Source organism: Mesoplodon bidens, assembly GCF_964165515.1.
Source record: "Mesoplodon bidens genome assembly, chromosome: 15".
Lineage (NCBI taxonomy): Eukaryota > Metazoa > Chordata > Mammalia > Artiodactyla > Ziphiidae > Mesoplodon > Mesoplodon bidens.
In genome coordinates this window covers 7,777,023-7,803,924 of record NC_138171.1, presented here as the reverse complement: position 1 = coordinate 7,803,924, position 26,902 = coordinate 7,777,023, and positions in this window count along the sequence as shown.

The following is a 26,902-nucleotide window of genomic DNA, read 5'->3' as shown; positions in this document are numbered from 1 at the left end:
TGGGGAAAGTGCTTTGAGGAAGAAATTTAAGTTGAAACTGAAGGATGGGTAAGAGATTGTAATTTTGTTTGGTAGAGCATTCCAAGCTAAAGGGACAGCATGTAAAAAATATGGAGGTGGAGGGGACTTCCCTAGTGGCACAGTGGTTAAGAATCCGCCTGCTAATGCAGCAGACACGGGTTCGAGCCCTGGTCCGGGAAGATCCCACATGCCGCGGAGCAGCTAAGCCCGTGTACCACAACTACTGAGGCTGCGCTCTAGAGCCCGTGAGCCACAATTACTGAAACCTGTGCATCTAGAGCCTGTGGTCCACAACAGGAGAAGCCACCCAAGTGAGAAGCCCATGCACCACAACGAAGAATAGTCCCTGCTCACTGCAACTAGAGAAAGCCTGCGCACAGCAATGAAGACCCAACGCAGCCACAAATAAATAAATAAATAAATAAATAAATAGTTGTATAAAAAAAAATATGGAGGTGGTGGAAAAGAGTTTGATGCAGGCTGAAAGGCTGACTTGGCTGAAGTATAGTGAGTTAGGGGAGCATTCCTAAGGATGAAGTTGGAGAGATAGACAGGGCCAGGCTCTGCTGACCTTGAAGGCTGTATTAAAGAGTATGAAATTAAATCTAGGAGCAATGCGAAGCCAATAAATATCTGGAAGTGGGGTGGGTTGTGGAGACTTTATTTGACTGACACTTTAAAAAGTCACACTGCTAATGGGTGAAGAATGAGTTATCTTGTCTGGGGGAACTTGCCCAAGACACAAGAGGCAGAGTGGGACGGGCCATCTGGCACCTGGAGCTGTGTGCATGGCTACTCTGCAATGCATGGCAGCAGACCCTTAGTAGCTGCCCCTTTAGACAAGGCTGAGCTCTCCAGCTTGCAAGAGTTACCTATAATCCCTTGGGTAAGGATGGTGACAGTGGAAACAGACAGAAGTGGATGAGTTCCTTTACACTTGCCCAGTTCACTTACAAAAGTTCACTGGCGTCACTGGGTCACTATCTTCATTTGAATAACTTCAGCTCACACTTTCCCTAAACTCCCTTTTCCAGACTGGAGGGAGCATCACTCTTTACCATTCAAAGAGAGAGGTGTGCTGGAGATGAGATGGGGAATATTGCCTTCAACATTTTCATTTGTAGACTTGATCTACTTCCTAGGGATGATAATTGCCCTGTAATTTCTTTTTTTTTTTTTTTTAATTTTATTTATTTATTTATGTCTGTGTTGGGTCTTCGTTTCTGTGCGAGGGCTTTCTCTAGTTGTGGCAAGTGGGGGCCACTCCTCATCGCGGTGCACGGGCCTCTCACTATCGTGGCCTCTCATTGCGGAGCACAGGCTCCAGACGCACAGGCTCAGTAATTGTGGCTCATGGGGCTAGCTGCTCCGCGGCATGTGGGATCTTCCCAGACCAGGGCTCGAACCCGTGTCCACTGCATTGGCAGGCAGATTCTCAACCACTGGGCCACCAGGGAAGCCCTGCCCTGTAATTTCTTAAAGTGGGTACTCAATACTGTTTTCTCTGGTGGCTGCACCAATTTACATTCCTGCCAACAGTGTACAAGGGTTCCCTTTTCTCCACATCCTCACCAATATTTGTTATTTGTAGACTTTCTGATGATAGCTATTCTGACAGTTGTGTGGTGACATATCACCATTGTGGTTTGGATTTGCATTTCTCTGATGATTAGCTATGTTGAGCATCTTTTCATGTGGCTGTTGGTCATCTGTATATCTTTTTTGGAAAAATATCTATTAAGGTCTCCTGCCCATTTTTCAATTGTTTGTTTGTTTGTTTGGGTTTTTTTTTTTTTTTGTCTTGAGTTGTATGAGCTGTTTATATATTTTGGATATGAACCCCTTATTGGTCATATCATTTGCAAATATTTTCTCCCATTCACTAGGTTGTCTTTTTGTTTTGTGGATGGTTTTCCTTGCTGTGCAAAATTTAAATTTAATTAGGTCCCATTTGCTTATTTTTGCTTTTGTTTCTTTTGCCTTAGGAGACAGATCCAAAAAAATATTGCTACAATTTATGTCAAAGAGTGTTCTGCTTATGTTTTTCTTCTAGTAGTTTTATAGTTTCAGGTCTAATATTTAGGTCTTTAATCCATATGTTCACAACAGCCAAGATATGGAGGCAACCTACGTGTCCATCAGTAGATGAATGGATAAAGAATGACATTCTGCCATTTGTAATAACATGGATGACCTGGAGGGTACTATGCTTAGTGAAATAAGTCAGACAGAAAAGACAAATACTGTATGTTATCACTTATATTTGGAATCTAAAAAATAAAACGAATGAAAATAGCAAAACAGACACAGACTCACAGGTATAGAAAACAGACTCGTGGTTACCAGAGGGAAGAGGAAGGCGGGGGAGAGGTGGAATGGGGGTAGGAGATTGAGAGGTACAAGCTACTGTGTATAAAATAGGTAGGCTACAGGGATGTATTGTATAGCACAAGGAAATATTGCCATTATTTTGTGGTGACTTTTAATGGAGTATAATCTATAAAAATGTTGAGTCTCTGTTGTACACCTGAAATGAATATGATATTGTAAATCAATTATATTTCAATAAAAAAGAAGCTTGGCTTATGCAGTGGGTGGTCCCCAGAGATGAGGGAAGATTTGAGAGGGATCCAAGTATGATTTTCATTGTCTACTTCAGCATGACTCTCCTACTGCGGGCTGGGCTGCGCCCTCTCACCTTTCTGCAGGAGTTTCCCCAGTTAGTAAAATGGTGAGCATTCTAGAGCACCCGTTTGAGCAGCGCTTGTGTAAGAAACGGCATGAAATGGGAAAATATTTTCCAAGCCCATGTCCTTTCTGTGAGGGTTTGGCCTGTATTCATCAATGCAGCTTAATAATGTTGTTCCATTTTGTTAAGGGAGCATTATGCTAATTAAATCAGCAAGAAGATGTCGGGTGGCTAAATTGCCACCATTTGGTCTTTGATCAAGTAAGTTGGTTAGAGAATAGGACTTTTGTTGTTCATGTTGCTAGCAGCAAGAAAAATCCATTTTCCCCCATCCCAGAGATGTTTAAATGCATCTTAATTGTCCTGATTACTCTGAGAGTTTTATTCTCAAAAATTGGTTCCATTTAAAGGGCTTAGCCCTTCTTGAGAGTGGTAAGAAAAGCAAGCCCAGCTGAATTAGGCCAGCTAAGAGCAACATTGTTTTTATCTTTTTTACAATATTAGCTAGCTGTTTTCTTTCATTTTCGAACTAAGAGATAATGCATATATATTATAAAACATTCTGACAATGCAAAAGATTATGTTCTATAAAAATAAAACTACCATCCTTGAAACTTTAGTTCCCCAGACTGCATTATAATTTCCCGTGTCTTGTTCCAGAATTAGCCTATACATGTACATACCAGCTTGTACATAGACTGTGTATTCACATGTATACATACTATGTTTAGACAGATGTATAGCACATCTGTCATTTTTTTTTTTTTTTTACTAAAATGAGGGCTTCCTATACTCCTCTTGTGCACATTGCTTTTTTCACTCAACTAGCTTAGACGTTATTTCACGATTCTTGGTAATTTCAATATTCATGCAAATGAACCATCCACCACCCTGAGCTCTCAATGCCATGGAGTATCCTTCAATGGTCTTCAGGCTCCTGTCTTCCTGATCATATTCTAACGTAGTCTCCGTCATTGCCAATAAACAGAACTCCACTTTAATCTGGGTTTCATGAATCTCACTCTCCAATCAACACCTCCGTATTCCCACATCTCTCCCCTTTATTCTCTGCTTCCAACAACTCTTCAGCTCCACCAGGACCTAAAAACCATTGAATCTACCACTATTACCAGTCCGTTAACCCTCGAATCTTTACTTCCCTTTTTACCTGGAATTTAAAAATTTTAGCTGAAATCCCAAAGTCCATTGTTAAAATTTTCCTTCAAATATGTCCTCAATTTTCTCATCCTTCACCGTACTCATCAGAGAAAACCCCATCATAGGTTAAATTCAAAATTTGCCTGTTTGATGCCTAAATACAGTCCACTAACAGGTCTGCCCTAAAATACATACTTGCTAAGTCAAGTGGACCCTCTGTGTTGCAGACTGTCCTTAGCTCATTCACTTCCCATTCTCCTTGGACCTTCTCCTTTCGTCTCAAATCTCAATACCCTCCACCCCCAACCTGGCTGATGACGTTGCTTTTCATTTTATTGATAAAATAGCAATCATAAGAGAGCTTTCACACATCAATACCAGTCATCTACCAACTGACAGGCTCCACAATTGTATACTCTACCTTTCATCCAGGTACTGCAGACGAACCGTCTGACAATCCTGCTGCTAACGTTGGCAAGGCCTGGAGGACAACTATACTTGGGGGTCCAAGTTCAGGTCCAGACTCTTCTTTTTTAAGGTTCATTCTTCTCTCCCAACCAAAGAGCAGCCCCCAGAGGTGCTGTCCATCCTCAGGAAATCCGACTTGGGAAGAGGATCTTTAAGGTCCTGGAAGTGGATGCAGCTCCTTTGAGAAGTCCAGGATCTTGGGTTACATTTAATGCACTATGGAAGTGGGGACATGGCTTTCTGGGGGGCATCTGTGGAGGGGCAGGGCCTGAGGAGGGACAGAGGGAAACTGTCTCAAACCATGAGACCCAGGCCAGGGGCTCCAGGTGCCCAGATCTAAGAGCAGCACAGCTGCCTGATCTGCTGTCTAAGGACACACCCTACCACCTCTACAGTCAGTTTTATCCTGTTCTTAATTCAATGACCTCTGTCCAGCAAGTGTTCCCACTTTGTCCTGCATTCGTGGTTTTCCTCCCCTCTCTGGGCAGTTCTTCTCAGCATACACACATGCCAGGGTGTCTTCTATCTAATAAAACAAAAACACATTGATATGTAGCAATAGTTACCTTGAAAACTGTCTAACGCACAATCAGTTTTTAAAATTATTTATCAAATGAATGAAGGAACATATTTACCATTGATATGTCATTTTTTACCTTACAAAATCCTTTACTATTCCTTCCCCCTCCCTCCCTCCCTCCCTGTCTCTCTGGGGCTGGTGGCATAACTAGTAAATTTGATACTTGGGATGGATCATATTTTATCACTCCTTCCTCTATATGACAAAAACATTTTCAGTAACTATTGTGAAATGAAACAAAATAATGGCAGAAAAGAACTATGGACAGGAGAAATTTTCTTTTATTATGTTTTCTATATATAAACATGCCAGAGGAAAAAATAAGTAAATAAATATATGTATAATAACAAATAAGAGGAAAAAGTAAGTAAATAAATATATGTATTATAACAAATGCCAGAGGAAAAAATGGGTAAATAAATGTATGTATAATAACAAAATAGCTATGAAAAAGTAAAACAGTGACATAGTAATAGTTTTTAATTACATCAGTGCATTTTTTAAAGGGGGAAATCTGTGCCTGTCTATTTGTCTTTTGTAGTGACAAATAATACCATGATGGCTTCTGTTTATTAAGCACGTTTTTAAAAATTTAAGCACAAAACTCCAAGTGGTCACATTAAAAGGACAGACTTGAAGTACCCCATATTTTATTTTTTTTTCCTTTACTATAATCTCTGGGTGATCTGTGTTGTTTCACATCTACTATTTAAATGCAAAATTAGAGAGTTCCACAGGGCTTGAGGACACAAGCTATGCCTGAGGCAAACTTGAAGGGTTCCAAACCTTTAAGAGTTTATTCTTGGAGTAGATGCATGTGACTGGAGTCTGCCTGGGTCCAAGGCCAACTTATAACTGGAATTTCTCCAGACAAACTGCTGTGTACAAAACAGTGTAGTCAAAATAAAAGATATGTGATAATGGATCTGGTTTTTAGGCCACTATTTTGCAAACTTTGTGGAGTGTAGACATCATGGGCAAACTTTGAACAACCATGGACGTCAGAGCCCATTTGTCTTCCAGTGAGTAGAGAAACAAGGACTATCTCAGCTGTAGAATGGAGTTAATCATATTTCTTTTTATTAAATTTTATAATAGCTAAGAACTTGGAAATAATTTAAACAAAAGAGAGAAGTCCTTGGCAGGATTCAGGGTTTTCTCGTGGTGGCCACAGGTGGAATAACCAAAGCAGGCGCTGGGTCCAGGCTACATGACGCTGGCTACGTCCACCGCTCTCCTCTGTTCCCCTGTGCTTTCTGGCCAAGGCTCTGCTCTCCAGCTGCTGTCCTGTCCACGGTGCAGAACAGGGAGGGCTGCCTTGGATTCCCCGCATCTTATGACTTCTCTGTTCAGGAAACCATGCTCTAGTCCAAGCGTGGAATTTTGATCCTAAATCCAAATTCTCAGAGAAGTGACTCTGATGGATCTAGCTTGGCTCAAGTGTCCACTCGAGGTCTAGTGACCTAAGGCCAGGGAGTAGAACCCTAGGTAGCAAATGAAGTGTCTAGAGGCCTACCCTGATAGGGTTGTGGATTGATGGGGAGAAGGATGACAGGGGTTGCCAGGGATTAGAACCCTAGGTAGCAAATGAAGTGTCTAGAGGCCTACCCTGATAGGGTTGTGGATTGATGGGGAGAAGGATGACAGGGGTTGCCAGGGATTAGAACCCTAGGTAGCAAATGAAGTGTCTAGAGGCCTACCCTGATAGGGTTGTGGATTGATGGGGAGAAGGATGACAGGGGTTGCCAGGGGCAGGGGTGGGGGAAAGATGAATAGGCAGAGCTTAGAGGATTTTCAGGGCAGTGAAAATACTCTGCAGGATATTATAATAATGGATACATGTCATTATACATTCGGTCCATACCCACGGGCTGTACAACACCAAGAGTGAACCTTAAAGTAAACTATAGACTTCGGGTGATTATGATGTGTCAGCATAGGTTCGCCCTTGGTAAAAAATGTACCACTCTGGTGAGTGATGGTGATAAGGGGAAGGCTGTGCATGTGTGTGGGGCAGGGTGTATATGCAAAATCTCTGCACCTTCATCTCAATTTTCTTGTAAACTTAAAATTGTTCTGAAAAGATGTGAAATTAGATCTGAACCTTAAAAAAGAATATCTAGAAAGGGGACTTCTTAAGAACTTAAATATATTTGGTATTTGCTGTTTATTTCATTTTGAAAATGGATCTGGTCAACAAAATCAAATGTATTCCACCTAAATATGTCAATTCATGCCTGGAAGGTCTGAACATTCCCTGTCATCTTTATTTTTTTGAAATATATGTCATATGATAGTTAGCACTTAGCTGATGATTTCCATCTTTTCTCATCCCATTCCTAAAACTCCTACAAATGCCAGCCCTCTACAGATAGCACCATAAAGAAGTTAAAATTCAGCTCTATTTTTCTTTTGCTTTTTTCCTCTAAGTACACATTACACATTTAAGACTCCATACTACTTTTGGAACTTACGGTCTTCCACAGCTTTATGTTAGGTCGATAAGAATTAGATAATGAGTACACACTTTGAAATGACTCACAATTCCAAAATACTTAGCATTCTACTTACTCCTTTCTAAAAAATGGGAAATAAAATGGAGCAAGCATACACATAAAAAGAAATCTATGACTCAGAAATTCTATTTCAATGAATTTGTCATAACATATTAGACAATGATGTTGTCAATTATTATATAGTAATTCATTACAACATCATTTATTACACAATAAGAAACTGAAATAATTTTAATGTCCAATATATAAAGGCTTCATTGAAATAATTATGGTATCAATACATCTAGTCAGTGAACTACTCTGTATTTTAAAAAGAACATTGCCTAACAGTTCATGCAAAAGTGTGATTATAATTTTATGAATTGAATTTTATATTTGACACACACATACACATATATGTGATATATATGTACATATACAGACATATACAGTATATATGAATATTACAATGATAGAGTGATAGTATGGATCAGTATTTCCTTTCTCTATAATGGTTTTCCGTATTTTCCAAATTCTCTGCAATGAACATGTATTAATTTGTGTAATAAGAAAACCAGTGGAAATCATATTAGTTAAAACCTAACAAAAAGAAACCTAGTACCCTTTTCAGATATGGTAGTCTTAGAATTTCCTTTATATAATGCAAGGAGTAAAAGACTTTGTGTCATTTTATTCCTTAAAAACAAATAAAACACTGGAACAAACAGGGTACCTATATATCATGACATGTGTAATCATTACATAAGGTGCATTATTCTGTACATAGAGCTCCGAACAGACCTCAAGATTGTTTAGCATCATCTGCAACGTGTCATTCTTATGAACCTGTCATCACTTGTCTCAAAGGAATTTCCACTTCTGTAATGTTACCTTTTCCATGATGCCTTATTTCTACCAAAACTAGTAAAAGGACATGAAGTCCATTTCCTTTGCTTTGTATTCTCTCCTTACCTGGAAGAAAAACTAATTAAATATGTTTTCCTTTATCTGACCTTTTTCCTAGGCATCATGGAAAGTGGTCACAGAGACAATTTTCTGGGATGGCAATTTCTGTACATAAAGGACTTCTTCTAAACCCACCTAAAATGATAAAAGATTTATCCACATTTAAAAAAATCAAGAATGCGTTAGGACATGTTTTCCTTTAGCTTTTGTATTTATTATTAGCAGGATATGAAGGCAGGTGACACAATAAGAAAATAGAAGTGGTTAGAGAAGAAGGGAAAGCACACCTCCTTTTTTTCATTTAAAATTATGTGTGACTTCAGTAGACTCTAATACCAGGAAACCTCTCTCTCTCTCCTTCTCTGTCTCTCTCTCTGTCTCCATACTCCCTGATAGAAATGTGTTCAAAGTTCAACTTTCCAACAAAAAAGCAGGCTCTGTGCAAGCAGGAATCAGGCTCATTTGGTTCATCTTTGAAACAGTGAGTGGTGCAAAGGGCACGGTCCATAAATATTTGCTAAATGACAGGTTGATTTTTAAGGCAAAAAGAGAAACAGCTGGTCAGTTAGGAAGCCTCTTGTGACCCATGTCAGAACAACCCTACATTGCTTTAATTTGTCTTGATTTTTATTAACCAATATACTGGCTGTATTGTTCACAGAATGTAGGGCAGTATCAGTATACTTTCTTTTTATTTAGAAATAATTTCACACTTACAGAAAGCCTAGTACAAAGAACTTTTTTCCTCTAAATCGTTTGAGAGTAAGTTGCTGACATGATGCCCCATCACCACCTAATATTGTAATGTGTGTCCTACATTATTCTACGTAACTGCAATACAGCCATCAAATTCAAGTCATTAACACTGACATATTACTACCATCTAATGCATGCACCCTTTTCAGATTTCTTCAGTTGTTTCAATAATGTCATTTATGGGAAAAGAATCCAATCCAAGAATCACATATTGTATTGAATTTTCGTGTCCCTTTAGTCTCCTTCATTCTGGAGTATTTCCTGAGTCTTTCCTTGACTTTCATGACATTGATTTGACAGTTTGGAACTTTCCAAATGAGTCAGTTTTTAGAATGTCTTTCAAGTTGGGTTTGTCTGATATTTGGTTTGTCTGAGCACAGTTATGGTGACTGTTCTTCTATCTCCCATCAAGTGGTACATGATTACAATTTGCTTATATTCGCTTTGATCACTTCCCAGCTTTTCCAATGAAAAGTTGCTCTTTTCCCTTTGTAATTAATGTGTATTTTGTGGGGAGGTACATTAAGACCACATAAATATCCAATTCCTCATTGAACTTTGACTAATTAGTTCTATATCCGTTGATATTCCTTGGCTGAATTATTACTGTGATGGTTGCCAAATGGTGATTGATTCCATCCATTCTTTCTGCATTTATTAGTTGACATTCTCCCAGGATTTCTGTTTTCCCATTTGTTTATATCAGTGCAATCTCATGGATTCCTATTTTATTCAATGGGTAAAACCTGTTAATGATTATTCATTTTGATAATTAAAGTGTACCAGATTTGACCATTGGGAACCCTTTCAAGCTGTCTTTAGTTTTGTTTTTTTCATGTCTCTACTGTTCTCTGAGTACTTTCTTGCTTTCTGGCACAAGATGACCTAGGCCCATCAAGTTCTGCTCCTGTCCTAACCCTTGAATCAGCCTTTACTCCAAGAAAGTTAGCTTCCTTTTAGTAGAGAATGATACTTAGAAACTAAGTTCTGGGCACTAGAGATGCTGATTGCTTTTGAGTTGTCAGTACTTCCTGGTCCTTTCAGGGGACAGAGCTAGGGAATATATACTGTACACACATATATGTATGGTTCAGTCTGCTTTTCTCCTTTTCATATGTGTAACCTCTTTCTCCCACAGTGAAAAAAATGGCTGCTCTTATCCTTAATATATTTATTCATTGGATTAATACCCTCTCTGTTGTAACTAATCTTCCATTGTTGCCCTCCCTGTTTGGGTATCCATCTTTATCCCACTTGGTCTCTGAGGCTTTGTGCCAAGTCACCCCTGGTTAACCTCTTCACCCCTTTCAAGCTCTTGCTCATCAAATATTAGTGAACCACCTTCTATGGGGCACCCACTGTTCCAAAACAGGAGACAGTGAACAAACTAAGTCTGTTGCCTGCTCTCATGGAGCCTGCCTTCTAGTTGGAAAGTGCCAATTTATTAAAAATTGTTTTAGCATTCTGTCCCCCTTCACCCATTTCTTCCACTTCTCATCCCCTGCCTCTGGCAACTACCAATCTGTTCTCTCTATCTATGAGCATATTATTATTTTTTTAGATTCCATATATAAGAGAGATCATAGGGTATTTGTCTTTCTCTGTTCCATTTCTCTATTTAGTTCCATTAATCTGTGTGTTCTTTTTATGCCAATACTGTATTGTTTAATTACTGTAGCTTTGTAATATATAACTTTTTTTTAAAACAAATTTTTATTTATTTATTTATGGCTGCATTGGGTCTTCGTTGCTGCACGTGGGCTTTCTCTAGTTGCGGCGAGCAGGATCTACTCTTTGTTGCGGTTCATGGTCTTCTCATTGCAGTGGCTTCTGTTGTTGTGGAGCACAGGCTCTAGGCACGCGGGCTTCAGTAGTTGTGGCACGCAGGCTCAGTAGTTGTGGCTCGAGGGCTCTAGAGTGCAGGCTTAGTAGTTGTGGCGCACGGGCTTAGTTGCTCTGCAGCATGTGGGATCTTCCCGGCCCAGGGCTCGAACCCATGTCCCCTGCACTGGCAGGCGGATTCTCAACCACTGTGCCACCAGGGAAGTCCCTGTAATATATAAATTTTTGATGTTTAGTTTTTTTCCTAGTAGTCACAAAACTTTACCAGGCAGTCATAAAACATAGTGGAGCTAAGGACTAACATCCCTAGAAACATTATATACAGATTCAAACTTAGGTTAATATAAGTAAGGATTTTCCAAGAATAAAGCTTTTTTTGGAAAAGATTTACAGGTTAGTTTGAATAATCATGATCTATAATGTTATTCATCACCACTGAGAATATCAAAATTATCAAAGTATTAATACTAACCTGTTTTAATAATTTTCCTTTCTTCTAATTAAATCTTCATTGTCAAACTTCACTTAGATGCAAATCCTTTAAGTGAAATCTTACCTAGAAGCCTAATTGTAGAAGATGTAAAAACGAAGATGCTCTTTTTGAAGTGGGAGTGGGGTCCAAGAAGCTTTGCCTGTATTTTTCCTCTTCCAGTGCAACCCATGGAGCAACTCTGAAGAACACAGTTTAAAACTCGTGGTCTACGTAAATGCTGAACTTTCCCCTCATGAGTCTTCTGAAAAACTGCATTTTAAAAAATTTTATTTTTATTTATTTATTTATTTATTAAGGGCTGTGTTGGGTCTTCATTTCTGTGTGAGGGCTTTCTCTAGTTGTGGCAAGTGGGGGCCACTCTTCATCGCAGTGCACGGGCCTCTCACTATCGCGGCCTCTCTTGTTGCGGAGCACAGGCTCCAGACGCGCAGGCTCAGTAGTTGTGGCTCACGGGCTTAGTTGCTCCGCGGCATGTGGGATTCTCCCAGACCAGGGCTCGAACCCGTGACCCCTGCATTAGCAGGCAGATTCTCAACCACTGCACCACCAGGGAAGGCCAAAACTGCATTTTTTAATGTGTTCAGCAGATAGCTACTGATCATCTTTTCTGTGCCTAGTACTATACTATGTGCTAGAGAAAAAACAAAACTGGAACGGCCCACAGCCATCTCAGTGAGCTTGTGGACCATTAGGGAATGGAGACAGTATACATGCAACAAACACCAAGTAAACAGGCACCAGGATATCTCTGGGCTGTTGTAAGAAATATGAAGGGGCTTCCCTGGTGGCGCAGTGGTTGAGAGTCCGCCTGCCGATGCAGGGGACGTGGGTTCGTGCCCCGGTCCGGGAAGATCCCACATGCTGCAGAGCGGCTGGGCCTGTGAGCCATGGCCGCTGGACCTGCGCGTCCGGAGCCTGTGCTCCGCAACAGGAGAGGCCACAACAGTGAGAGGACCGCGTATCGCAAAAAAAAAAAAAAAAAAGAAAAAAAATAAATATGAAGGAAACATATGAGAGCACTGTGGCAAAAGGTGGGCATTTTCTTAGTGTGGTCTGGAAAACCCTCCCTAAAGTTGATGATACTGAAGTGGAGCGCTAAACAATGTGGATCCAGGCATCGGAATAGGGGGCAGTAGTTGTAATATAATTCCAGGCAGAGGGAAAGGCAAGCATAAAGGCCCAGGGAGAGGAAAGAGCAGGAGCATTTTCAAGAAACTAAAGAGGCTGTTATGGCCAGGAAATATTTATCAAGGATGAGAGAAGAGGTTCTAGAGGTAGGAAGAGATCAATTCTTACAGGGTTTTAGTTAGGAGTTTGGATTTTATTCTTAAAGACATGGAAAGATTTCTTTTTTAAAAAATAAATTGTATTTATTTATTTATTTATTTAGGCTGTGTTGAGTTTTCATTGCTGCACGTGGGCTTTCTTTAGTTGCAGTGAGCGGGGGCTACTCTTTATTGCAGTGCTCGGGCTTCTCATTGTGGTGGCTTCTCCTGTTGTGGAGCACAGGCTCTAGCCGCGCGGGCTTCAGTAGTTGTGGCTCACGGGCTTAGTTGCTTCGCGGCATGTGGGATCTTCCCGGACCAGGGCTCGAACCTGTGTCCCCTGCATTGGCAGGCAGATTCTTAACCACTGTGCCACCAGGGAAGCCCCGAGAAGTCGTGGAAAGATTTTATGTTGCAAAGTGATGTAATAAATATTTGTTCTGTGTTTTGGCTGCCTGGTACCTCATCCACCTTCCTGTATTGGGGGGGATTCTCCATCATGTGGGTTTTGGTGATCAGTGCTCACCACCTCCCCTCTTCCCCCGGCAGAGTCCTTGTTCTCTCCATCCTGTGTCATTTATAGGTGTGTGGACAGGATCGTGACTTGGCCAGTCGCATGCTCTTTCCCAGAACTTTTGCCCTGGAGAAGGGGAAGGGGTCCTGGGCCTGTAGGGAGTTACTTCCAACTGTGTAGTCCTAATCAAGTAGCCGCTCCTGTGCATGGCCTTGGCAGTGGGTCCTGTGGCTTGGCCTCCCTTGTTTCTTCTCCATTTCTCCGCTCTGGTTCCCCAGGCTTTCTCACAGTGTGGTGAGCTTCTGGGCATCCCTCGAATCACTTTTTCTGCTCAAGTTAGTATCTTGCAACTAAGAAATATGACTGAGGCCTATTTGAAGAAGATCACTCTGGTTGCTGGGGGTAGGGAAGGCTAGGACAGAGAAGGTGGCTTTGATTTGGATAACTAGGGTGATAGTAACAGAACATCCAATGCAGAGATGAATATCCAGGAGGTAAAAACACCTCTTTGAATGGGGAAGGAAACAGCAGTTACGAAGGCCATGCACTTTCCTTCACATGAAAATTCCGAAGCCAGCCTTTGCCTGTGACCCAAAATATATTCAATTAAGATTTTGGTAAAAATAAGGTCACTGTCTAACAAGCTCCCTTACTTGTTTTTCCATTTACAACAGATATTGAGAAGTATGTAGTAAATAGGAGTGAGGTAGGAAGAGCAGAGCTGTTAGAAGCAATTAGCTCTTTGTACCTTTGTATCCCTTTAAAAGCAGTCCTGTGATTAAACTGAGTGCAAAAATGCATGTTCAGAATGATAACCTTTGCCAGCAGTTGTAAATACTCTGAAAGATATGTTTTGTTTGGCTTGTGCAGCATTAGAAAATGAGTTAGTTGTCAACACCAACAAATAGGGAGATAGCCTTTTTTGAGAAAATTCTTAGCTTTTATGTAAAAGAATTTTGAGCAGCACAATTTAAGAAGGAAGTGAATACTCTTCATTTTTGCAACAGTCCCTACCATTCCTTCTTGCCTCTTTCATTCAGCGTATATTTTATTTACTTGCTTAATCCTGTGGGCATTTAATTTTGAGATCCCAAGAGACATTAGCAAAGGTTTAAATTCTATTCCATGGATGTTTAAAATGATAAGAACATGAATGAATATAGTATAAGTATTTCATTAACTTCATGAAAATATTAATATTTTAGGAATTAAACTTCAGTACCCTTTTTTCTTACCATCTATTTCTTTTTTTTTAAAAATACCTTTATTGGAGTATAACTGCTTTACAATGGTGTGTTAGTTTCTGCTTTATAACAAAGTGAATCAGCTATAAATATATATATATATATATATATATATATATATATATATATATATATATATATAAATATATACCTATATCCCCTCCCTCTTGCATCTCCCTCCCACCCTCCCTATCCCACCCCTGGTGGTCACAAAGCACTGAGCTGATCTCCCTGTGCTATGCGGCTGCTTCCCACTAGCCAACTATTTTACATTCGGTAGTGTATATATGTCCATGCCACTCTCTCACTTCGTCCCAGCTTACCCTTCCCCCTCCCTGTGTCCTCAAGTCCATTCTCTACGTCTGCATTTTGATTCCTGTCCTGGCCTTAGGTTCTTCAGAACCACTTTTCTTTTAGATTCCGTATATATGTGTTAGCATACGGTATTTGTTTTTCTCTTTCTGGATTACTTCACTCTGTATGACAGGCTCTAGGTCCATCCACCTCACTACCAGTAACTCAATTTCGTTTCTTTTTATTGCTGAGTAATATTCCATTGTATATATGTGCCACATCTTCCTTATCCATTCATCTGTCGATGGACACTTAGGTTGCTTCCATGTCCTGCCTGTTGTAAACAGAGCTGCAATGAGCATTGTGGTACATGACTCTTTTTGAATTATGGTTTTCTCAGAGTATATGCCCAGTAGTGGGATTGCTGGGTCGTATGGTAGTTCTATTTTTAGTTTTTTAAGGAACCTCCATACATTTCTCCATAGTGGCTGTATCAATTTACATTCCCACCAACAGTGCAAGAGGGTTCCCTTGTCTCCACACCCTCTCCAGCATTTATTGTTTGTAGATTTTTTGATGATTGCCATTGTGACCAGTGTAAGATGATATCTCATTGTAGTTTTGATTTGCATTTCTCTAATGATTAATGATGTTGAGCATTCTTTCATGTGTTTGTTGGCAATCTGTATATCTTCTTTGGAGAAATGTCTATTTAGGTCTTCTGCCCATGTTTGGATTGGGTTATTTGTTTTTTTGATATGGAGCTGCATGAGCTCCTTGTAAATTTTGGAGATTAATCCTTTGTCAGTTGCTTCATTTGCAAATATTTTCTCCCATTCTGAGGGTTGTCTTTTGGTCTTGTTTATGGTTTCCTTTGCTCTGCAAAAGCTTTTAAGTTTCATAAGGTCCCATTTGTTTATTTTTGTTTTTATTTCCATTTCTCTAGGAGGTGGGTCAAAAAGGATCTTGCTGTGATTCATGTCATAGAGTGTACTGCCTGTGTTTTCCTCTAAGAGTTTTAAAGTGTCTGGCCTTACATTTAGGTCTTTAATCATTGTGGAATTTATTTTTGTGTATGGTGTTAGGCCGTGTTCTAATTTCATTCTTTTCCATGTAGCTGTCCAGTTTTCCCAACACCACTTATTGAAGAGGCTGTCTTTTCTCCATTATATATTCTAGCCTGCTTTATCAAAAAATAAGTGACCGTATGTGCGTGGATTTATCTCTGGCTTTCTATCCTGTTCCATTGATCTATATTTCTGTTTTTGTGCCAGTACCATACTGTCTTGATTACTGTAGCTTTGTAGTATAGTCTGAAGCCAGGGAGCCTGATTCCTCCAGCTCCATTTTCCTTTCTCAAGATTGCTTTGGCAATCAGGGTCTTTTGTGTTTCCACGCAAATTGTGAAATTTTTTGTTCTATTTCTGTGAAAAATGACATTGGTAGATTGATAGGGATTGCATTGAATCTGTAGAATGCATTGGGTAGTATAGTCATTTTCACAATGTTGATTCTTCAGTCCAAGAACATGGTATATCTCTCCATCTGTTTGTATCATCTTTAATTTCTTTCAGCAGTGTCTTATAGTTTTCTGCATACAGGTCTTTTGTCTCTTAGGTAGGTTTATTCCTAGGTATTTTATTCTTTTTGTTGCAATGGTAAATGGGAGTGTTTCCTTAATTTCACTTTCAGATTTTTCATCATTAGTGTATAGGAATGCAAGAGATTTCTGTGCATTAATTTTGTATCCTTCTACTTTACCAAATTCATTGATTAGCTCTAGTAGTTTTCTGGTAGCATCTTTAGGATTCTCTATGTATAGTATCATGTCATCTGCAAACAGTGACAGCTTTACCTCGTCTTTTTTGATTTGGATTCCTTTTATTTCTTTTTCTTCTCTGATTGCTGTGGCTAAAACTTCCAAAACCATGTTGAATAATAGTGGTGAGAGTGGGCAACCTTGTCTTGTTCCTGATCTTAGTGGAAATGGTTTCAGTTTTTCACCATTGAGAACGATGTTGACTGTGGGTTTGTCATATATGACCATTATTATGTTGAGGTAAGTTCACTCTATGCCTACTTTCTGGAGGGTTTTTTATCATAAATGGGTGTTGAATTCTCTTGAAAGCTTTTTCTGCATCTATTGAGATGATCATATGGTTTTTATTCTTCAATATGTTAATATGGTGTATCACATTGATTGATTTGCGTATATTGAAGAATCCTTGCATTCCTGGGAGAAACCCCACGTGATCATGGTGTATGATCCTTTTAATGTGCTGTTGGATTCTGTTTGCTAGTATTTTGTTGAGGATTTTTGCATCTATGTTCATCAGTGATATTGGCCTGTAGTTTTCTTTCTTTGTGACATCTTTGTCTGGTTTTGGTATCAGGGTGATGGTGGCCTCGTAGAATGAGTTTGGGAGTGTTCCTACTTCTGCTATATTTTGGAAGAGTTTGAGAAGGATTGGTGTTAGCTCTTCTCTAAATGTTTGATAGAATTCGCCTGTGAAGCCATCTGGTCCTGGGCTTTTGTTTGTTGGAAGATTCTTAATCACAGTTTCAATTTCAGTGCTTGGGATTGGTCTGCTTATATTTTCTGTTTCTTCCTGGTTTAGTCTTGGAAGGTTGTGCTTTTCTAAGAATTTGTCCATTTCTTCCAGGTTGTCCATTTTATTGGCATATAGTTGCTTGTAGTAATCTCTCATGATCCTTTGTATTTCTGCATTGTCAGCTGTTACTTCTCCTTTTTCATTTCTAATTCTGTTGTTTTGAGTCTTCTCCCTTTTTTTCTTGATGAGTGTGGCTGATAGTTTATCAATTTTGTTTTTCTTCTCAAAGGACTAGCTTTTAGTTTTATTGATCTTTGCTATTATTTCCTTCATTTCTTTTTCATTTATTTCTGATCTGAACTTTATGATTTCTTTCCTTCTGCTAACTTTTGGGTTTTTTTGTTCTTCTTTCTCTAACTGTTTTAGGTGTAAGGTTAGCTTGTTTATTTGAGATGTTTCTTGTTTCTTAGGGTAGGATTGTATTGCTGCAAACTTCCTTCTTAGAAGTGCATTTGCCGCATCCCATAGGTTTTGGGTTGGTGTGTTTTCATTGTCATTTGTTTCTAGGTATTTTTCGATTTCCTCTTTTAGTTCTTCAGTGATCTCTTGGTTATTAAGTAGTGTATTGTTTCATCTATTTCATAGATGAAATAAAGTATCACGCTACAGCTATATTTCCTGAATAATTAATTATTTATGAGAAGATTTTTTTTAAAGTCTAAAAAGGTAAGGAAATGAACTGCCATCAGAAAAGGCAGAATTTGGGGCAGGTTAACATGATCGTTTTTGTAATTTGAGAAAATAATCCAAGTGTTGCTCTGCTTTTTCTTCTCTCACCAGTATTTAACTTCCTTGGTGTCTGGTGCCTTCCTTTGACTTTTTATATCTTTTTGTGTTTTCTACATAGTTTTAAGTGTTCAAAATTATATTAATTTTACAAATATAACGCAACTCTTTAAAACATCAAGCATCTTGGTAAAAGTGGCCTTACGGGTAGATTGTGTGGATAAGTATACAGGTTTAAGATGTGAAAGAAATTAGAGAATTTTTTGTCAGCTCCATCACTGGGCACTGGGGAAACTGAAACACTATTTTTTTAATGGATTTTACTAAGATCACAGATTACTTTAAAGTTAGAGTCACATCCAGAGCTGTGGTAGTTGGTGGGCAGGGGAAAAGGGACCAGCCATTCATTTCTAATCTCAGTTAGAATGAAATCGCTATTTTATCCCTGCCTGAGAGACCTACATGGTCTAGTTCTTGCCCACCTTTCTGACTTGTCCATCTTTTCCTGAAATGACTCACTAAACACTACTCACACCTTTTTCTTCTTATTTCTAGAAGATACTAAACTGTGGGGCTGGGATTAGGGTGAGGTAAGTGAAACTCCACCCTAAAGTTTTATTCCTCACTCCCACCCACTCACCTTAAGTTCTCCACCCCATGCCTTAAATTCTGTGCCCCAGTAAGACACTTGCTTCAAGCACAAAAGTTAAGGTGGGGGGACAAATACTTAGTGATTAAGAAAACTAACATTGTAGTGCAATATTTAAAAAAATAAAATTAATGTAAAAACATCAATGATGAGCACAATATCAAAAATTTAAATAAAAATCAGTGTCCTACCAAGCCATACTGGAGCCTGAGGCAAAAGGAGAAATAAGCACCCATATACACATTTTTATGTATTGTTTAATCCATTTTTCCCCAAAACCTTAAAGTGGTTAAAATATTGAATAACTGAAAATTAGGTGTGTTAAAACTCATAACATTAATATAGTTTTAGATATATTATTATACAAAGAGCAGAATTTATTTTGATTTTACTTTCCTGGCTTTAATGGAAGTGAAATCATTGATACTATTCTCAACATCTTCTCCTTTGTTTATCTTGTTTTCATCTGAGAGAATTACCATGTTTGACAATTTCTCTTTTCCAAGTGATAATCTTAAATAAATTTAAAAAAATCATTCATTTATTTTTGGCTGCGTTGGGTCTTTGTTGCTGCGCACGGGCTTTCTCTAGTTGTGGCGAGCGGGGGCTACTCTTTGTCGTGGTGCACAGGCTTCTCATTGCAGTGGCTTCTCTTGTTGCAGAGCATGGGCTCTAGGCACGCGGGCTTCAGCAGGTGTGGCACACGGGCTCAGTAGTTGTGGCTCACAGGCTCTAGAGTGCAGGCGCAGTAGTTGTGGCGCATGGGCTTAGTTGCTCCGTGGCATGTGGCATCTTCCTCGACCAGGGATTGAACCTGTGTTCCCTGCATTGGCAGGCAGATTCTTAACCACGGCGCCACTGGGGAAGTCCCATTATAGATTTTTTATGAAGTGAATTAAAAGCTAATGTGGCCCACATTTCTGACTAATGTGCAAGAAAGAGCACACCCTTGTCCATCTAGGTTAGGAACAAATTGAGAATAAACTGATGAAATGATGCAGTGTAGATGGAGGTCAAAATATCATTGATTCCTACTGAGCCCAGGTTGGAGGACTTGGCTTGAGTTAAGAAGGTTAATTAAGTTACTAAGGTTAGTAATGAAGATTTATTGATTCTGATTTCTAAAGCTGCATAGATTAAACCCTGCCTGTTGCAGGTAACACTCTATTAGATCAGGATTCCCCTTCTCCCACCCCCAGTGTGCAGAGATGCCTCTGGAAAAGCAGAGCAGAAGGCTTCTCCCTTAGGGCATGCAGCTTGCTCCCCAGAGGAAGGGTGCAAATGAGTTGAACATAAAAAATTACTCTGCCTAAATTTACCGCTCAGATGTCCCTGTACCTACTCTGGGGCAAAAAGAATTGAGGGTGGAAAGATGCCAGAAATTGCACTAGTTGAGCTGCCTTTGGAGGGAGTAAACAGCGCAAACGCATAGCACGTAGGGGATTGGTGCAGCTCCTGGAAGAGAGTCTAGGTGAAGCACAGTCGAGTAACGCGTACATTATTAGAGCATGCACTAAATAGTTGTTCAGTGGATGGGTGAAATATGTGAAATTGACAGTCTTATCCCATGTTAATCAAAGTGACCCAACCTTTGTCTGGTTTGAATTTGGGGCTTTTGTGTAACTGAGACGCTGTAAGTTCCTTCAGCTCTTTTACCATACGTCTTGGTAATATCTTACTTTTTACAACCAGAACACTCTGTGCCTCCAGTTCTTCACTCTTGTTTGTATATATATCAAGTTTAAGACTTGCTGACTCAGATTTCCTCAGTTTGTTAATACATGCTGGGCGTAAGTTAGGGACTTTGAGAGTATGCACTAACTTCTTAATGAATCCAGAATACCTTGTAGGAAATGTTGGCTCTATTCCAGTGTGACAAATGGCATCCTGGTGGGGTGATAGAGACATTCTTTCCACAATTCCAAAACAACAGTGGAAAAGTTGTAAAGAGGCAGGTAATCAATTGGTCTTTTCTGTTTAATTTCAAATGACTCCTTCTCCTCACTACTTACATTCAAAATCCGTTTAAATAACCAAGTAATTTTAAATACAGAGTATATCTATTTGCATGTGTGTGTATGTATATGTGAGTGTGTATATATAAATATGTGTGTGTATGTATGCACAAAACCTTTCTCCTGGGCTTCCCTGGTGGCGCAGTGGTTGAGAGTCCGCCTGCCGATGCAGGAGACACGGGTTCGTGCCCCGGTTCAGGAAGGTCCCACATGCCGCAGAGTGGCTGGGCCCGTGATCCATGGCCCCTGAGCCTGTGTGTCCGGAGCCTGCGCTCTGCAACGGGAGAGGCCACAACAGTGAGAGGCCCGCGTACCGCAAGAGAGAAAAAACAAAAACAAAAAAACCTCTCTCCTTTCTTTAGAAAATATTAGTGGCAGCTTAGAAGGATATATGTAAAGCGCAAGGATTATAAAAGGAATACAAGACAAAAGGTGAAATAACAACACCCACTATCATCAACACAAAGGAAATGGACTCATTACTGAGTTTAATTCAAAAATGCGTGTTGTCAAATCCCATGCACTTGCTAGGAGGGTAAGCCCCGATTTCTCACAGAAATCTAATATAAAAAGGGAAATTACATACTTTACAGTGCTAAGGTAAACTAATTATTATGAAAGGTGCTCACATTCTTGAATTAAAGGGAAGACAAATATCCATGAGAGTCTTTATATGATCTATATGCAATACATATTGTTCATAGATACTACTCTGTTGCTCCCAAAAAACTTCAAAGAACTACTTGGTAAAAATAATGGAACTTATGGGGAAAATAAGGTTAGGCAAAGCACTCAAACCATGCAAGTATATAATCAGAACAACAGTAAAAACAATGCTAATCCTAGAAAAACCAAATATGAGCACAAAGATGTTACTTCTTAATAAAGAAATATTATAGTTAGTATAGGATTTTGTATCTTTCAAAAAAGCAAAGAAATCTCATTAAAAAAGAGTCTAAGGTGGATTGAAGCTGCAAAATTAAATTCATAGATAAAGAAATGCATAAAGAGTGGAAAGAATCATGCAAAAATCATTTCCAAGACAGACCCCCAAGGTCAATCAAGTACAATGAATGGGCATCATTTCCTACCCCTCCGCAACTTGCCCTGTGCAGTTGCTTTGGTTTAAGTTGCAACCGTGCTATGAATGTTATGCTGACATCATCCTTTGTTTACTATTTGCATATGTGCTAATTTACATTGCAGAAGCAGGTATTACAGAAGAATAGACTGTCCTTTTTAATATGATATATGTGTGGCTGCTTTAGGGCACCAAGTCCACCACCTTTCTAAAACACTTAAGAAACTTTGAATAAACAAAAATCGTGTTTGTTTATACACATGTAACTTGTAATTTAAGTTACCTTGTTTGTGTTTCGTTGTGTGGTACTCAATTTGCCATTTACAAATCTACATAATAGATATTCTACTAAATGGCAAGTTCACTGATATTTGGCAGTTAGCAAAGTGAGAGTGTTTTTCATAATGGAAGGTACTGTTTTCTGGTTTTAAAAAATTCATTGATATGATTGGCTGTTTCAGACTGAATACGAATTGGTGAACTAGGTCAGGACTGGATTACTATTTTTCTTAAAAATGGCGCTATTTACTTTGGGGCTTTCTGTGTATTTCATACTGCCATACATTTTTTTTTTTTTTTTTTTTTTTTTTGTGGTACGTGGGTGTCTCACTGTTGTGGCCTCTCCCGTTGCAGAGCACAGGCTTTGGACGCGCAGGCTCAGTGGCCATGGCTCACGGGCCCAGCCGCTCCGCGGCATGTGGGATCTTCCTGGACCAGGGAACGAACACGTGTCTCCTGCATCGGCAGGCGTACTCTCAACCACTGCGCCACCAGGGAAGCCCCATACTGCCATACTTAAATCACAACATGGTTAAGATAAATAACAGGAAATGAAACAATTTCAGCTTGTGTGGTTTATCGTGAGATCTTGGATAGTAGTTTAGAATGCAGTAGGTTTTGGCAAGTTTCTCCCTAACAAGTAAAGATTGATCTTCAGGAAACGTCAAAAAATCAAAGTTACTATATTATATGGGCTGTTGCGTTAGCAGCACTTGAAGAAAAATGAAAATGGGTGCCTAGTCTAAGGGTAAATGGCGTATCCAATTTGGAAATAAATGACCAAAGGATTGAAGAACTTTTGAAATATATGCCTGCCTTACGTTTGGCTATTCAATCCGGTGTTATGAAGTAAGCGCTAAGATTTACTAGTGGCACTTATCACTTTATGACTATGTGGGAGCTCTGTGATATTATTTTTGTGTCCTTTCCCCTTAGAGGGAGAAAATGCCCAGCACCCACAGAAATACAAATAGAGAAGTTGGAAAAATTAAAAGGAGGATATGATTATCAAGAAGTTGAAAATAACTTGGAATTCTAGCATTTTCCCCTTGGAATTAAGTTAGTTCTGTGATGAGATGCTACATATGTTAAATTTATAAATCTGTGTAAATTTAAGGTTCAGCAAGATTTTTGTTGTCATCGTTATTTTCTCTCTTCCTTGAACAAATTTCTCCTGAGAGTGTATTTCTCAGATTGCAGAGAAATAGGAATCTGACAGTTACTGGCTGACTTTATCAACGTAGACAAATGAGTCATTCAGGAAGTTTTTAATTCTCTTTGGTTGGATAATTGGGAGTTTGGGAATTGGGGTTTGGAGTTGAGTGAACCCCAATTAATATATTTTTTGACATATGGCAATTAGGAAAATGATCCTGAGGTGTGACTTTTTCCTGTACATTGAGGAGTGGGGACAAAATGATGACTGAAACCCTAGGTTCTAAAATCTGATTGCCTGACTTCTAATCTTGTCTTTATCTCGTTGAAGTTATGTAACATTTTAGGAATGTTACTAAATGTATACCAGCTGCAGCTCCCTCTGTAGAATAGCGATGATTCTCGTATGAACCTTAAAAGATTGTAGTGAGGATTGGATGAGACAAGGCACGTAATGCCCCTAATAAAGTACCTAGCACAGAGCAAACTCTTGATACATATTAGCTTTCATCATTATCACTATTATTATTGCACCAACTGTAGGTCCAGGCTGTGGCAAGATGGATTTATTCTTCTAGGGCAGTCATAGCTACCCTTTTGGAATGTGGGTACTAAAGATAACAAACTATCATCATTTATCTAAAACTTAGAATTTCTTCACCACTTTTTTTGTGTGTATCTGACTGGGTTTGTATTACTCTGCAATCAAGCTCTGAGGGGGAACAATTTGCATGTGAGTTTCTGTTGCTGAAAACCACTTTAGCAGCAAATTATACATGAAATAGTCATCATCATAATAGGTCAACCAGAAATAGACTCACAGGATATTGAAGAGCAGCATCTCAGAGTTTGCTTAGGTGACGCCATTGTTGTGAATGACACAGGTAAGAATATATGCCTGTTTTGGATGGTTCTAAACAATTGATTGTTCCAGTCGATCAATATAGTAGACTAGCACAATCAAGTGCTATTCTTTTTTAAAATTATTTTTTAATTAAACACTTTTCTTGTCTATGGGTAGTATTGTTTTAGTCTAGATGGAGTTTAGAACTTTACTGTTATTTGATATGCAAAACTCCACCCTTAGTCATAAAAACAGTCTAAGTCACCAAAAGGAAAGTGGCAATTTGGAGACAGATAAGTACCATATTTCATTCTGACTAATTAAATCACAGCATGGTGACAAATATTTTCATATTTAAGAATGAATGCATTTAAAAATTAGCCTACCTCTGTAATTGGCTGGATTGATCATTATTTTGTTTTAGATAAAAATATGTTCTGGGAGATTTATTGTTTAAAAACAAGCAAATACTAGACATCACAAGTGCAAGTAAATATACTTTTGTCAAAAGTAGAGGCATTAAGTAAAAATTCTTTAAATTTTTCTTTGCAAATTGCCCTTAAAAGCCAGAATATGTTTTATTTTTATTTTCAGTACCCTTCGTGGTAGCCAGTTTTATTCTTTTAGCACAGATAATATCTCTCTCTTGAAGATATCATCAATCCTTTCTCTCTTTCTTCCTCTATTAAATTAACGTAGCATTCTCCAATGTGGTTGAAGTCAAACGTCTACCATCTTCAGGTGTGGCAGGCACAGTTCTTCATGTAACATGGATACATTCTCCCTTTCTTCCTAACTAACAGAACCATGGTTTCATTCAGTGTAACAGTGTATGGCTAGATACTCACTCTTCCCAGTTCCCTGGCAGCTGGGCTCCCTTGACCACATGCCACAGGTCTAGCCACTGACATGTGAGTAGAAGTCTAGTGGATGTTTCTTAGAAATCCTTTGTTTTCCTGAAAGAAAATTACTGAGGCTGGTGAAGGCCCTTTCTTCTTTTTCTTGCTATGATTGCTGATGTAATGAGGATAAAAGCCAACATGCTGAACATGGCAGTGAAGAAAGAAACAGCCTGCATCCCTGATGACATAATGCAGCAGCTGAATCAATACCAGCAACTACATTATCTCCAGTCTTCTTATTATGTAAGAGAAAAAAAGAATTCCCTATTTGTTTAACCCACCGTGCATCAGTTTTTCTGTAACTTGCAGCTAACCTAGCTGGCCACATTCCTACAAACACATTAATCACTGGACATTGCTAGAGAAAATCAACCTTTGTGACTGGTCTCTATTTTAAATCATGCTTATACAATACATAGGGTCACAGTTTTCAATCCAATTATACTTTCCTGGTAAGGGTAAGTTCTTCTTTTCTTTCTTTCTTTTTTTTTTTTTTTCCTTTTTCATGAACTTTATAGTCACTATCTCCTCTCTACCACCTGAAAAACTCACATTTTATTCAGAAAATGTAAGCCCTCAGGAACATTATGATCCTCTCCCACATCTACCTGCGGTCTGCATCAATTCTCATCATGTTTAATCAGGCACAGGAAAAGGTGTGCCCTTGCTTTTCTCGAAGGCAGTTCTTCCATTTTTGCTCTGGACCTGCATCACCTGTGCCCTTCACCATGATGTTGCTCCTTTTTTTTCTTCTTTTTTTTTCTGCATCTTCAATTTATCTGTCACTACTAAGTCATTACAAGGACATAAACTGTTCCAGTAATTTTCATCTTTATAGAAACTTGCCTTCACCCTTCCTTTAGCATCTGACCCATTTTTCTGCTCCCCTTTCTATTCAGACAACTTGAAAACATTTTATAGAGTGTCTCCATTTTCTGAAGTTTTTTTTCAAGCAGGATTACAATCCTGCTTATCTTCCTACTAGGGCACTAAGACCAATTTTCTCCCAATCAACAACCTCTGTGTAGACAAATCCTTAGGACATAAATCATAAATCCATAAATCAATAGGACAGTATTTTTTTAACACACTGACAACATTTGGTGCAGTTTACTAATCTTTCTCTAAAATTCTTTCTTTTTTCTTTTAACACTACATCTTTGCCTTTGCTTACTTCCTAACTTGCTGCTTCTTTCTGTCTTTTCTCTTTTCAGAACATCTCTAAAATGTTAGAATTCTCAAGGCTGAGTTTTGGACTGTCTTGCTTATCTATATTTCTCCACAAATAATATCATTCCCCAAATAGGAAAAATGTGTATCTCCTGGTGACCTCTGCTCTGAGCTCCAGACCCATATATTGAAACACCCATTTGGCATCAAGTGGAAATCTAATGGGCATTTCACATATAACACGTCCAAATAAACTGATGATTCCCTCCTCCAGCTCTATTTGGTTCCAAGGTTTCCAGTCTTCTCTGTCTCAAAAAGTAGCACCATCATCACCCAGTTATTAAAGCCAGAAACAAGGAAGTCATACTTGACATTTCCCTTTTCTTAACTCTCCATATTCAATCTATTGGTAAATCCTGTTAGTTCCACCTTCAGAACCTGCCTTGTATACCTGCTTTACTTTTTTCCATTACAGAACATCCATAATAATCCTTTTAAAAGTGAAAGCACTTGCATAAAAGCTAAAATTGAAAAGAATAACAATACCAATTGGTGGTGAGGCTGTGGAGCACTGAGATCTCACACTGTTAGCACAAGTTTTAATTGGTAGAATGACTTTGAAAAGAAGAAGCATTGACTATTAAAGTTGAAGATGTGCCACAGTTCTATTCCTAAAGGCAGGCC